This window comes from Anolis carolinensis, unplaced genomic scaffold (genome assembly GCF_035594765.1).
Source record: "Anolis carolinensis isolate JA03-04 unplaced genomic scaffold, rAnoCar3.1.pri scaffold_12, whole genome shotgun sequence".
NCBI lineage: Eukaryota > Metazoa > Chordata > Lepidosauria > Squamata > Dactyloidae > Anolis > Anolis carolinensis.
Window position 1 is genome coordinate 13,368,274 of NW_026943823.1, and position 11,046 is coordinate 13,379,319.

Consider the following 11,046-nt stretch of genomic DNA (forward strand, 5'->3'; position numbering starts at 1 on the left):
TATTTACTAATTTAAAACAAAAGGCTCAATTTACTAATTAAAACACAAAAGAAAGGACCTATTATATGAATAATAAAGCAGGAATGTCTCTATTGCTCCCTAAAATACATGAAATGGAGATAATTTGTGTGCAAAACTAATTAGTAACTAAAGATAATGGTGCTGACCATGAGAAAAAATATCCATAATTTATATTTGTGTAATATCTTTATTTCAGAAAATAAAAGGGTACAAAACTGTATCCAAAATCTTCAGATCTCTTTATCAGGCAACATGCAGGAGGGAAAAGGGAAAGGGGAGGAAAGCCTGACCTGATGTTGAAGTCATGGTCCTACACAATGTCCTCAGATGGAACGGAGGAGGAGGGATCTGTCTGCAAACATCAGAATGAGGCTATAACAGGGGAGGTGGCATTTTTAGGTTTAACCTGGAGTAACCCCGAAAACAATGGGAGCATAAAAAGGGAACAAAATTCTAATCTAATGTCAAAGTTATGAAGTCCTAACATGAAACAGAGGAGAATGGGGACAAAACAGGAAAAAGCTTGACCTTTTGCTTTTGAAAATATAAAACCCATCTCAAAATTCAGAACATTCACTCTTTGGTCAAAGCACACCAATCCCTTTCTGAAGTCATCCTTACATGGCACATCTTTTTCAACTTCTAACACTCAAATGCCTAATTTGAAGGATGCTTCTTTAAAATGCAGATGAAAAAACATTAAAGTAGCAGATTGGAAAATAAAACATTATTTTCTTTAGTAGTAGAAGAGGCATGAGAGTATTACACAGGCATGACACTCTCAGATAACTGTTCTGCACTTACAGACTGGCTGATGCCAAATAGCTAGCTAATTTCTCAAGACAGGGTGCATTCAATGACGTATTCAGAAAGCGTACTTTTATCAGATCAAGAAAAGCCACATGAAGCAATAGGGTTCCACGAGAAGAAATGCAATGGGTTTTTTTTTACCTCAAGAGGAAGCAAACGCCTGTTCACTTGGCTTTAGTGTCCATTCTTATCACAAGAGCAGGATGAAATACGCAACCTTGGATGCTGCTAAGCAGTGAATCACATTTTCCTGATGCTTTTTTTTTTTTGGCTTGTTACATCAGCATCAGGCCACATTGAAAGCCCAGCCTCCTGAGCTGCGTCTCGTCTCCATAAGAGGCGTGAGAAGGAGGAGATTGCGATGCTGAGCACTAAGGACCTGTGGCAGCCATCTGGTCTGAATCCAGAAAGATGCTACTGATTCAGAGCAAAAATCACAAAGGAGCACTTATTTGCCATTCAGCTACTGGGAAAGAGATGCCCCAGTTGGATATGGGCCAGATAAAGGCTTGAGATCTCCATTGTGACTATTTAAGGCACTTCACAGACAACTAATATAGTGTCCCTGCCTCAAAAAGAACAACACTGAAACATCTGCTAATGCAATAAATTGCTACAATGAACAAACTAGTGAGGATGCAAAGTGAGAGAAATAAGGACTTCGACCTGGGAATGGTAATGGTGTTAAAAACATAGGATGTAATACCGGTACGTCACCTGTTTTAATAATAATAATAAAACGTTATATATATACTGCCCTGTCTCCTCAGGGGACACTGGGCGGTTTCCAACATGATAAAAACAATACAATACAATACACATAATAAAAACAGAACCATACAACAATTTAAAATAATACAAGTAAAAAACATAAATACACAACATACGATCCAACAATGATAAATAAAACTAGTAACAACACTCCATTTACAGGCCAGTTTTGGTAACCCAGAGTTCAACGTTGCTTTATATAATTCTTCTAACTCCTGAGGCCCAAGATAATACAAAATGCAAAGCACTTCCAAATAAAAGTCCATCTCCTATAACAAAATCTCCCCACATGATTCCATACACAAAGTTTATTTGTTACTGTGGTCGGTATGTTTTATAGGTGACTTTACACATATAAGGAAATTCTTTTTGGATAACATGTTATCTTAGATAGCATATATTTGCCTAGCTACCCTACATCCCATTATTGCTGAGGATATCTGGAAATCTTGAGATACCTGACATGTATTACATTTATACATTTGCATCACAACTTACATGGCATGCAAATATTTCCCCAACATGTCATAAATAGTTTACACCTAAATTTGTGGAGCCTCTGGTGGCATAGTGGACTAAAGCCTCGTGACTTGAAGGTTGAGTTGCTGACCTGAAAGCTGCCAGGTTCGAATCCCACCCGGGGAAGAGAGCGGATGAGCTCCCTCATGCGGGGACATGAGAGAAGCCTCCCACAAGGATGGTAAAAACATCAAAAAATCCAGGCATCCCCTGGGCAACGTCCTTGCAGACGGCCAATTCTCTCACTCCAGAAGCGACTCAAGTTGCTCCTGACATGAAAAAAAAAACCCTAAATTTGTGGCAAAGATGTTGGTGGACTTCAACACCCAGTATTATCTATGAATTAGGACACTGCTTAGGGGTATAGGTGCTACATTCCTAAAATACCTGGAGAGGTGGCCTCAGCTTGGGTAAAGATGTTTTTCTGCTCTATAATCCCAAGTGCTCAACCTCCCAGTTTGCAGTAGCTTTTACAGAACCATACACATTACCTCTGTTTTGTTTTCTTGTGAAGTTCTTTCAGCCCATTAACACAAAAGTAAAAATATCCAGCTGTTCTCCTCCTATCTGGATTTTTTCCTTTCCTAACACCGTTGTCTAACTTGCTGTGAGTTTCCGGGCTGTATGGCCATGTTCCACACCTATGGCAGACATCCTCAGAAGTTGTGTGGTATATTAGAAACTAAGCAAGAGAGGTTTATATATCTGCGGAAGGTCCAGGGTGGGAGAAAGAACTCTTGTCTGTTGGAGGCAAGTGTGAATGCTGCAATTAATCACCTTGATTAGCCTTGCAGCTTCAAAGCCTGGCTGATTCCTGCCTGGGGAATCCTTTGTTGGAATGTGTTCCCTGCCCGGAATTCCCCTGTTTTCAGAGTGTTAATCTTTATTTATTGTCCTGATTTTAAAGTTTTTTAAATACTGGTAAGCCAGATTTTGTTCATTTTCATGGGTTCTTCTTTTCTGTTGAAATTGTCCACATGCTTGTCAACTTCAATGGCTTCTCTGTGTAGTCTGAAACGATGGTTATGAGAATGGTCCAGACTTCTGTGTTCTCAAATAATATGCTGTGTCCAGGTTGGTCCATCGAGTGCTCTGCTATGGCTGACTTCTCTGGTTGAGTTAGTCTGCAATGCCTTTCATGTTCCTTGATTCCACAGATATATAAACTCCCTTACTTAGTTTACAATATACCTCCCAACCTCAAAGTACATATGCACGGACTCACTTTACTTACAAGCAGACTATCACAATGTTCAGTATAAAATAAGACCAAAAGAATCTAAAAGATATATACATAAGGAGCAATAATGCACACAAACCATAGAAGTAACATTTCTCTCCCCAGCATCAGTAATAAATTAGTAATATATACCAATACTGTTGTTTTAAGTGTTTGCACTAACAAAAATGGGATGACAACCCATCCCATGGGATGACAACCCATCCCTATGGGATGACAACCCATCCCATAGTCCTTCCCACCATCCTTTCAGTTCCAACACAAAGAAGCAGATGAACCCATCGCCTCAGGGGTAGTATATCTGATTCTGATCCTCACAAGATCATTATCAAAGCATCAAAGCATCTTTTCAGCAACCTTTCTGCTACAAATGTGGAATCTCAGCTCAACAACTACAGTATAGAATTGCAATGTTTGGTCAGTTATTTGAGACTGATATCCTACATATGATTCCATGAAACTTAGCCCTAGCGAACATAGTAGGATTTAATTTCAAGTAAACATGCATTTTAGCTTCCTGCACAAATAATAATAATAATAATAATATAATAATAATAATAATAATAATAATAACAACTTTATTTTTATACCCCGCCCCATCTCCCCGAAGGGACTCAGGGTGGCTTACATGGGGCCTGGCCCGATAAAACAAACAAATAACAGTAACAAAGCAATAAAACAATTATCCCAGTAAAAAAACACCAACATCAATAAAAACAATCATTAAAATCAACAAGCAGGATACAGTGTTAAAAACCGGAGACTAATTCATAGATCCCAGGCGAAATGCAGAGTGTTACGAAATGGGAAAAGGAAATTTCACAGCTGAATGGACAATGAAGTGCGGTATAAAATGGCAAGACAACAACAATGGGACTATTATGGAATGGACAGATAGATCAATCCAGCAACAACTAAACATCAAAGGCCTTTTGGAAGAGCCAGGTTTTTAAGCTCTTCCGGAAGGAGAGGAGGGTAGGGGCCTGCCTGATCTCTCTGGGTAGAGAGTTCCAAAGCCGGGGGGCCACGACGGAGAAGGCCCTCTCTCTCGTCCCCACCAACCGTGACTGTGAGGGTGGTGGGAGCGAGAGAAGGGCCTCCCCCGACGAGCGAAGAGAACGTGTGGGTTCATAGAGGGAGATGTGGTCTCTAAGGTAGGTGGGTCCCAAACCGTTTAGGGCTTTGTAGGTGATAACCTGCACCTTGAATTGGACCCGGAAAGTAAATGGCAGCCAGTGAAGCTCCTTAAACAGAGGCGTTGAACGCGCCCTGTAATTCGCTCCAGTTAGAAGCCTGGCTGCCGAACGCTGTACTAGTTATAATTTCCGGGCCGTCTTCAAAGGCAGCCCCACGTAGAGCGCATTGCAATAGTCGAGTCTAGAGGTAACTAAGGTAACAAAGCTCTGTTGGGGCTGCTATTTCTCTTCCCTGCAACAATCTTTGACCATAACCATAAGGAATTCGATGTTTAAAATAGGGGTTCCTAAACTAAAGCCCGCAGGCCAGATGTGGCCCTCCAAGGCCATTGATCCGGCCTTTGCCTTAAACTTCAGACTTAGAGTCGCCCTAAGTCTGAAACGACTTGAAGGCACACAACAACAACAACAATCCTAATTAACTTGACTCTCTCATCAGCCAAAAGCAGGTTCACACTTCTCACTGAAATATTGGTAAGTTTATGTTGATTAGAATTGTTCTTGATTTTAAATATTTTATTGTTCTTTCATGATTTTTTCCACTACAAATAAGGTATGTGCAGCGTGCATAGGAATTACTTTGTGTTGTTTTCAAACAATAGTCCGGTCCCCTAATAGTTTGAGAGGCTGTGAACCAGCTCTCTGTTTAAAAAGTTTGAAGACCCTTGGTTTAAAAGACAGTTTCCCTTTTTTTTAGCAAATCTGAACCTAGGATGGCTCTATAAGACCATCATAATTTGGGGATATCATGAGACAAAGCAAGGCATTGGAAAAAATGTTCAGTGAAGTTCAGCAACAAAAGGAAGGTTGCACTATAAATAGCAAGACCTTCGATCACAGGGACTGTTGGAGGCCTCTCATTCCTAGGATCATCACTTGAGGCAAATCACAAAAACAATGGTTTCAGAACCTGCTCAGCAGTGTGTCTGAAAACCTCCTCAAATACCATCCCCTAAATTTCCACCTCCAGTAAACTCTCCATAGCAGGTCTTGATGAGATGATCTTATCCCATGGTGGACCAGGGCTGACTCAAGACATTGAGCTTGAGGTAAATAAGACACTCCAGCCCTCAAGACAAAATGTAAAGGACCCAACACTGGTCAGGCTATTTGGGTAAACATGAGAAAGAATCCCATAAGCACTTCTCAGAATCCCTGCCAAGTAAAGGGAAACATGTGTGACTAAGCATTGGCTTCGCTTTCATAACAGCCAAATATGTTGCCCGGGGCAGTCACCTCTCTGTTTGCAGCAGAATTCTACATCTTATGGCGCTCTCTATTGCCCTTTGGAGACCACTGAATTCCTCCCCAAAATGGTCCAAATGGAAACATACAATTATCTCCTGAATTAGAAACGGCCCATCTCTCTCTGTGTCCAAACACAGAAAGGCTGTCTTTGCAATTAAAAGATTGCTTACTGATTTTATGTATATGCTTAAGTCAATTTAATTAACCTACGAAACTCAAATTAAATATACTTTTGCATGCTCATAGATTTATTTATTTCTGGGCTGTTATCAAAGTAGCATGAACCAATGTAATTGCACTGCATAAATTTTAGTTGATTCATTAGCATTTTTTTCCCAGGATTGCTTGGAGGAAAGGGAAAATGGATGGTATAGGGCACTCATGGATAAACTTTGGTCCTTCAAGTGTTTTGGGCTTCAACTTCTTGCCGGTTGTTAGAAATTGTGGGAGCTGAAGTCCAAAACACCTGGAGGGCCAAAGTTTGCCCATGCCTGGTGTAGGGGTTCAAGTGCTGGACTAGGATTTTGAGAGACTCGGGTTCGAAGTCACCATTCGGGCATGGAAACTCACAGGTTGACCTGGGTGGGACACATTCCTTCAGCTTCAGAAGGTGGCAATGAAAAACTTCCTATGACCAAATCTTGCCAATAAAAACCCCTGTGATAATTTGTGTGAATGTCTTGAAGGCACACAAGACATGCAAGAAATATATGAAGAAAAATGAGAAGGAAGAAAAGGGGGGCATTAAAAAGGGCAGGGATGCTCTTAAGTCAATTCCATAAGAAAAGCAGAAGAACCTCGACTTCCTACAAGAAGCAGGTGGAAAGATATCAACAAGTACAATTTAGAAGAAAGGAAAGAGGAGAGATAAAGAGGCGAGAATGGGATGGAGGGAAGAGGAGATAAAGAGCACAATCTTACCCTCCCTTTCATTCCTATGGTGCAACCTGAAATGGGAGGAGACCCATCTAGCTGCCTTAAAGATAACCCAATCTTATCTGTGTCAGTCCCTCTAGGCCAGCAATCTGGCAGCGTGAAGGAGGATTCTTTATAAGCCCAATTTAGAAGAAAGGCAGGCAGAGTGGGACTAGGATAAAGGGGTGAGGAAGAAAAGGACCTGTTATTCTTCCCCTGAACTGGGCGAATGGAGACCCATCTAGGGCTCTTTCTACACTGCCATATAAAATCCAGATTATCTGCTTTGAATTGGATTATATAGCAGTGTAGACTCATATAATCCAGCTCAAAGCAGATAATCTGGATTATACGGCAGTGTAAAAGGGGGCTAAATCCTTTATCCTAAACCAGAGCTTTCCAAACCGTGTGTCGCTACATGTTAGTACAGTATGATTTGTGTATATATATGTTTGTGTATATATATACAAACAGTCCCCGTGTAACAGACATCCGACTTACAAATGACTCATAGTTAAGAACAGGGGTGAAAAACAGGAGTGAAAGGAATCTGCCCCTCAGAAGGGAAATCTACTCCTGGAAACTCTTCTGTTATTATTATGGGGGAAAGAGGTCTCCACTGAAGCTGTATCCCCAATCCTTATTTCCGCAACAAGCCATTTTTTTTCAAAATCCAATTATCACAGGGACACAAGTTGCTCCTGACACAAAAAAAGGGGGGGGGGGATAGTGTCAGGGTATTGTGTATTGTGAAATGTTAAAATCAATCTGGATTCAGCAATTATGGAGTTAATGAGAGTCTGCTATGATTGATGTATCACAGGACCAATGGGGTCAAGTGTGTATTGACTGGGACTTACTATCTAGTTCCTGTGGAATGCGAGGGAGTTTAGTTTTCCTGTGTCGAGCGGAGAACAGCGATGAGCAATGTGCTGTATGTGTGCATGAGTGCTTTCGGCAAGCACTCATGGGGGAAAGGACTGAATTTGCTCTATCTGTAAATAGATCATGTAAATAAAGTTGTTTGCCGTTGAACTACCAACTGAACCCTCATCTGCTGGAGTGAGTTTGTCCAGTGCTGTTTTCCACACCGGGAGACAGTCTGGAGAGAAGGAGGTGAACCGGGATGGTGAATTTTTGGATTTCAACTCTGCTACCCATCATCCCCACTGTCAGATAGAAAGCGAGGTGAAATTTTCTGAACAGGGGCAGAGACAGCAAAAGAAACACCACAAGGGTGTTAATCCTTCACTATGCTATCCAAAGTATGTATGTATCAACCATGGTATCTTTCTGGGTTGTCTTGCAGGGATGGGACTAGGTGGCCCTGTTTTACAGTGGCTCCATTCCTTCCTGACGCCTGTTCAGCCTCCTGTCCATTGGCCTTTGGTGTTTCTCAGGGATCTATTCTGGCAGCCATGCTCTTTAACATTTCCATGAAACCGCTGGGAGAGATCATCCGGAGTTTTGATGTTCAGTGTCATATTTATGCAGACGACACCCAACTCTATTACTTCTTTCCATCAAAAGCCAAGGATGCTGTTCTGGTCCTGAACAGATGTCTGTCAATAGTAATGGATTGGATGAGAGCCAAGAGACTGAAATTAAATCCTGACAAGACAGAGGTGCTCCTGGTCAGTCGCAAGGCACATCAGGGTATAGGGATACAAGCTGTGCTGGATGGTGCTACCCCCCCCCCCCCTTGAAGTCACAGGTTCGCAATTTCAGGGTGATCCTGAACTCATTGCTGACCCTGGAACCTCAGGTGTTGGCGGTGGCCAAGTGCCTTTGCACAACTAAAACTTGTGCACCAAATGTGCCTGTACCTTGAGATGCCAGATCTGGCCATGGATCCAGTCCACGCCTTAGTTACATATTTCCCGACTGGACTACTGGAACATACGCTACGTGGGGCTGCCTTTGAAGATAGTTCAGAAGCTTCAACTGGTTCAAAGGTGAGCTGCCAGGTTATTAACTGGAGTGCCGGACAGGGAGGGGACAACTCCCATGTTACGGCAGCTCCACTGGCTCCCAACCTGTTAACAGGAAAAATTTTAAGTGCTGGTTGTTACCTTTAAAGCCCTAAACGGTTTGGGTCCAGACTACCTAACCAACCGTCTCTCCTCATATGAACCTGCAATCATCAGGAAAGGCCCTCTTCTCGATGTCCCAAACCCAGCTGGTGGGGACAAGAGAGGTCTTCCCTGTAATTGCCCCCTCCCCCCACCGCCACTGGAACTCTCTCCTGAAAGACACTAGAATGGCCCCATTGCTGCCATCTATCAGGAAACAACTAAAAACTTTCCTATGTTCCCAAGTACATGGTGAAATGAACGATTGAATACATGGCCTTATGAAATGTGGAATAGTTTATGGAAACGGCTTTTAAATTTCCCCTTTGCTGATGTTATTTTAATGTGTTTTATAGTATGGTTTGGAGATAAGCACCAACCCCCAGAGTGAGACATGACTAGACTTAACATAAGGGGAAACCTTTACCTTTTATAGTATGATTATTACTGCCTTTGTAACTATTTGTTTTATACTATTCAAATTGTATTTTATTAAAATTGTACTACTTATTTATTACAATACAAAGCATTGAATATTTGCCTTTTTAAGTCTGTGAGCCGCCCTGAGTCCCCACAGGGAGATGGGGTGGGATATAAATAAAATTTTGATTGATTGATATATATGACTGGAGATACATGTAAGAAATGTACCTCCCCCCCCCTACACACACACACACATACAGATAGATATATAGATATGGCTGGAGATACACTTAAATATACCTGTTCCAACTTACATAAAATTCAACTAAACACAAACCTACAGAACCTCTCTTGCTCGTAACTTGGTGACTGCCTGTATTAAAAAAAAAATCAAGCCAGGCTTGGCTCTGATTCACTTCCTAAAATTACAAGGATCGGGCAGAAAAGGATGCTGCAGGGAAGCAAGAAGCGATAGCCTGCATGTGACTGGGTGCGTCCACAAACAGCAATATAGTGGTTTGTGTTGTCAAATCATGGCCAGAATCACTGTATTGCTATGAGTTTTCTGGGGTGTATGGCCATGTTCCAGAAGCATTCTTTCCTGACATTTCACCCACATTTATTGCAGGCATCCTCAGAGGTTGTGAGGTCTGTTGGAAACTAGGCAAGTGGGGTTTTATGTATCTGTGGAATGTAGGAGAAAGAACTCTTGTCTGCCTGAGGCAAGTATGCATGTTGCCATTGGCCAGCTTGGTAAGCATTGAATAGCCTTGCAGCTTCAAAGCCTGGCTGCATCTTGCTTGAGGGAATCCTTTGTGGGGAGGTGTTAGACTGATTGTTTCTTGTCTGGAAACAGTAGACCTCACAACCTCTGAGGATGCCTGTCATAGATGTGGGCGAAACATCAGGGGAGAAAGCTTCTGGAACATGGCCATACAGCCCAGAAAACTCACAGCAACCCATTATAGTGGTCTGACACCGGTGGAACTCCCCTGGCTGAGTGCTACAGGACTCTGGGATTTGTACTTAGACAAGCCAGCAAACCACAACTCCCAGGAGGCCACCCCGAGCGAGGCATGAGTCATAACGGCGATCATGGAGCCTCTGCGTCATTGGGGGCATCTACACTGCAGAGTTTGACACCCCCATGCTATAGGATTTTGGTCTGGCAAAGAGTGCTGGGCCTCTACAACTCCCACAGTTGAGCCAGAGCAGCTAAAGAAGGGCTAAACCGCCTTCATTCGACTATGTAGGCCAGGTCTGGGCAAACTTAGGCCCTCCAAGTGTTTTGGACTTTAACTCCCACAATTCCTAACAGCCTAGCGGAGGGCCCAAGTTTGCCCAGGCCTGTTGCAGAAGATGATCCCGCGAGAAAAAGAGAGGAAAGCTCACCGTGAACCCACTCCCGGAGTCTCCCTCACCTCACCGGCTCCGCTGCCCGCCTCACGCTGTTTAAAATGGCGAGAGAGACCGGTATGTAAAGGAAAAGGCGGGGAGGCGGGCGCCCCACCCTGACGGACCAATCCGGACGCCGGGTTTCCTAACTGACGTGAAAGGCGGCCGTAGACAGAGGAGGGCTCGCGCCGGGTGGCGCATAACCACAGGATGCTTATAACCGGCGTGGAAAAAGGGAGGGCTGATTTGGAAGCGTGGCGTAGATTCCCTCACGAACCAATCGTGCGGCACTTTTTCGCTGATTGACTCACATGGCAGCCACTAGGGGGAGAGAGGGAAGGAGAAGCATTAAAAAGGCGGGGAGAAGAGGGGGTGGGGCATGGACTCTCGCGGGCCAATCCTCAAGCGGTATTTGGTGATGGACGCGACGGGCAGC

At 43.1% G+C, this 11,046-nt stretch overlaps 1 protein-coding gene across 6 annotated transcripts in view; it reads right to left on the reverse strand.

Moving 5' to 3' along the window:
• acsl4 (acyl-CoA synthetase long chain family member 4) overlaps positions 1-10,745 on the reverse strand; it is a 52,882-nt gene extending 42,137 nt beyond the window's left edge. For 3 of the 6 annotated variants that reach the window (XM_008114689.3, XM_016995057.2, XM_008114686.3), the window contains exon 1: positions 10,608-10,745. The gene's annotated coding sequence lies outside the window, so the exon portion shown is untranslated. Of the gene's footprint in view, positions 1-972; positions 1,113-10,607 lie in introns of those variants that run through there. The other 3 variants (XM_062963935.1, XM_062963934.1, XM_008114687.3) reach the window with 1 other exon arrangement.
• Between the last annotated feature and the right edge of the window lie 301 nt (positions 10,746-11,046).